This window comes from Budorcas taxicolor, chromosome 20 (genome assembly GCF_023091745.1).
Source record: "Budorcas taxicolor isolate Tak-1 chromosome 20, Takin1.1, whole genome shotgun sequence".
NCBI lineage: Eukaryota > Metazoa > Chordata > Mammalia > Artiodactyla > Bovidae > Budorcas > Budorcas taxicolor.
Genome location: NC_068929.1, coordinates 47,554,430 through 47,558,481, shown reverse-complemented (window position 1 = coordinate 47,558,481; position 4,052 = coordinate 47,554,430). Strand labels below are relative to the sequence as shown.

Below are 4,052 nucleotides of genomic sequence, written 5' to 3'. Positions count from 1 at the left end.
AAAATTCAGTTTATTTATTTAGAACATGAAATAACAATATTCCTTATAATATTAAGGAGACTATAAAGTACATCTCAGTCTCACCACAATTACAAGTTACATCAGTAAATGTAATTGCTCTGTACCATAGCAATTACTTTAAACTCTTAGCCTTCAGTTATATGAGGGTTTTGTTTTTTGAACAGTATCAGGCCATTAAATGTGCTGACTGGTGTTATCATTTCATTTTCCTTTCCTTCTGAAGCTCGTGACAATGAAAGCATTTCTGCAGATTCTATACAAAGTCACAAACAAAGTCACCGGGCTGGAGCTTGTCACCCAATAATAGACTTCGTCATTTATGAGTTCCCACTTTATGGCACTCCTGAAATGCTTTCACCTGAACCATTACTGAGCAACCTGAATCATGAGGATAAATCTGCCACTGTGTTCTGCATACAATGACAGATCATCTAAAGGGCGAAAGAGTCTCAGTGAGAAGAGAGCCACTTCTATCAGACCTCCCCTCTGCCTATCTATATGCATGCCTGAGCAGGAGGAAACTCTTGCTTTCTTACAATATTATTTATTGGAAGCTGTACTCCATTGCGTTTTTCACTCACAATTTGACAATTCCTCCAACAGTGTAGTTGCTGCAGCAAACATACTTCTCTTCTGTAGTAACTGCTGTCAGCAAAGGAGAGTTAATTTCCTTCTTGCTGATTCTTTGAGCATCTATGTGCCAGGCATTCTGCCTGCATTTTGCTTCATTATTTCATTTAGTTCTCATGTCAGCCCTATGGAATTGATATTATTTCTTTCATAATATAATGGATATTATTATTTTTTCATTAAAAATATCTGTTACAAACCTAGTTAAGTAGTGCAGTAACTATTCAACCTTGATTTTCTTTGATTCCAAACTCTGCCCTTTCAATGGGCTGTGTCTCTAGTTTTTGTGCACATAAAGTATTATTAGCATTGTTTTCTATAATGTATTATTAGCATTGTATTCTTTTCATTTTTTAAACCATGAAATATATATACGTACACATACATACAAGTACACATACAACTGCTGCTTTATATAACTTAGATATACAACTAAATTTGATGATAAGTCAAACAATATATTTAGAAGCCAGCCTCATGCCCTAAAATATCCTTGTTTGTTCCCTGTCAAATTCATTCTCTTGGGAGTAATAGCCACTTTTTCCAAATTATGTGTTATTAAGCATCTCTCTTTTCTTACAGTTTTATTATCTGTGTTATCTATGTATAGTTACTTAGTTCTTTTTTTTTTTTTTTTTCATTTCCAGGGCATTTCCAACTTACATAAATGAAATTAGTTTTCTTCTTTTGAAGCTTGCTATTCTCAGTTAATATTATACTTTTAAGATTCATCCAATTTGACACATGTACCTGCAGTCTTGGGCTTCCCAGGTGGCACTAGGGATAAAGAACCCACCTGCCAATGCAGGAGACATAAGAGACATGGGTTCGATCCCTGGGTGGGAAAGACCCCCTGGAGGAGAGCATGGCTACCCACTCCAGTATTCTTGCTTGGAGAATCCCATGGACAGACAGAGCCCGGTGGGTTACAGTCCATAGAGTTGCAAAGAGTTGAACACCACTGAAAAGACGTAGCACACACACAGCTGCTGTTTTTTCCATTGTTGATGAAAATTGAGTTGTTTCCAGTGTTTTACTATTATGAACAGGACTGGAAGGAAAATTATGATTTCATGTCTACAGAAGCACATGTGCAAGATTGTCTCTAGGATATACACCGAGCAGTGGGATTGCTAGCTCATAAAATATGCTCGTCAACTATATGGGTAGTGGTTTAGCCGCTAAGTCATGTTCAGCTCTTGCCACTGCCTGGACTGTAGCCCTCCAGGCCCCTCTTCCATGGGATTTTCCCAGCAAGAATACTGGAGTGGGCCATTTGTGGCAGCAAGACCCGCAAATAAAGGAGAGCACAGGGGTTGCGGCGCGGAGGAGGAGCGCGGGACCCGTGGCGGCGGCGCTGTCGGGCGGCCTGGGCGGTGAGAGGACAGCACGGGGTCGGCCTATGTGACTGAGCGGGAGCCGGCGCGGCCTCCGTCTGGAGAGGATTCAAGATGACCAACGAAGGACCTCTTCCCACAAAGGTTCGACTGAGTGAAACAGACTTCAAACTTATGGCACGAGATGAATTAATTCTAAGGTGGTAACAGTAGGAAGCATATGTGCAAGCTTTGAAGGGAAAGTACACAGATCTCAACTCTAATGATGTAACTGGCTTAAGGGAATCTGAAGAAAAACTAAAGCAGCAGCAGCAAGAATCTGCACGCAGGTAAAACATTCTAGTAAAGAGACTAGCAACCACGGAGCAAGAAATGCAAGAGTGTACTACTCAGATCCAGTACCTCAAGCAAGTCCAGCAGCGAGCGTTGCACAACTGAGATCAACAGTGGACCCAATGATCAACTTGTTATTCCTAAAAATGAAAAGTGAACTGGAACAGACTAAAGACAAACTGGAACAAGCCCAAAATGAACTGAGTGCCTGGAGGTTTACGCCTGATAGGTAAACAAATCATACTCCCCAGTCAAGACTTCCCTGACAGTCCCACTGCGAGAAAGCTGTGATGGGACAGCCACGTACTCGTTTCCACACCAAGACTCAGACTTTTTGAGCCAAAAAGCCACATTCTTATAGTATCCAACTTGTAAAGGTTAATGTAAAACTTACCAGATGAACCTTGTGTTTCAGCTTTTTTCTCTTCCCCCTCCCCTTGCTTCAGAGGCCTGATGGCATAGGACTATTCTAAAGAAGTGGCCACCTCTGAAAAATTCCCCTTCTAGAACATGTAGACACTTGAGAAATGTTTCTGTTTGAAGAAAATAGAGGGAGAAACCGAAGTCTTAAGTCTGTGGCACACTGTGTCTTCAGACAGTTTGGGGGAATAAAAACCTAGAAATTTAAAACCATGAATTGAACATGTAAAATTCCAGTAAATGTAAAGATGGAATATGCATCGCTCTTAACCTTGAGCATAGTGACTTAGAGACACTGTATATCAGTTTTGCCAATAAGACCGTGGACTTCGTGATTGTTGTTGAACTTCTGGGTCACACTCAAATGAGCCAAACAGGCAAAAAGTTAATGGCTAAGTGTCAAATGCTTATCCAGGAGAATCAAGAGCTTGGAAGGCAGCTGTCCCAGGGATGTTACTGCACAACTTGAAGCAGAGTTGGCTTTACAAAAGAAATATAGTGAGGAGCTTAAAAGCAGTCAGGATGAACTGAATGACTTCATCATTCAACTTGAAGAAGAAGTAGAGGGTATGCAGAGTACCATTCTAGTTCTTCAGCAATAACTGAAGGAGACGCGCAGCAGCAGTTGGCTCAGTACCAATAGCAGCAGTCTCAAGCCCCAGGCCCGAGTACCAGCAGGACTACATCTTCTGCGCCTGTAGGACAGGCAGAGGCCACATGTAAAGACTGCAGTCATCTGGCCAGTGGACCAAGTAATGGCAGTTCTTCCTGGCAGAGGACACCTGGGTCTGGATTTCACAGGGAGGGTTATACAGCCGAAGATGACTTTCTTCTTCAGGGAATGGGAATAAGGCCTCCAGCAGCTCGGAGGAGGTAGTAGTTACGTAAACCAACTCAGTGCACGGTATGAAAGTGTAGACTCTCCCATGGGCAGTGAAAACTTTCTCACACACCACTCAAATGACACAGACTCCAAGCATGACCCGCAAGAGAAGAAAACCGTGAGTGGGAAAGGTAACCGAACTGCGGCTTCCCACCACGTGCAGAATGGCTTGGACTCAAGTGTAAATGTACAGGGTTCAGTTTTGTAAAAAAAAAAAAATAATGATTTCCAGCAAATTTTTATACAGTGTCATTTAATTTGGAAGAGGATACTGTCCAGTTGATTAACGCATACTTTTGTCATAATTTGCCTTTTTTGTGGGTGGTTTTTCTTTTTCTTTCTTCTTTGCTTCAATACCTCTGCCACTTTGGAAACTGTAACAGTTAATTACTTTGAATGTTGCTAAAAGGACATTTTGTGTAGGGTCA

At 41.6% G+C, this 4,052-nt stretch overlaps 1 pseudogene; it reads left to right on the top strand.

Annotated features, from left to right (window-relative positions):
- Nucleotides 1-2,102: 2,102 nt before the first annotated feature.
- Nucleotides 2,103-3,832, top strand: LOC128066192 (pre-mRNA-splicing regulator WTAP-like; annotated as a pseudogene).
- Nucleotides 3,833-4,052: the final 220 nt, after the last annotated feature.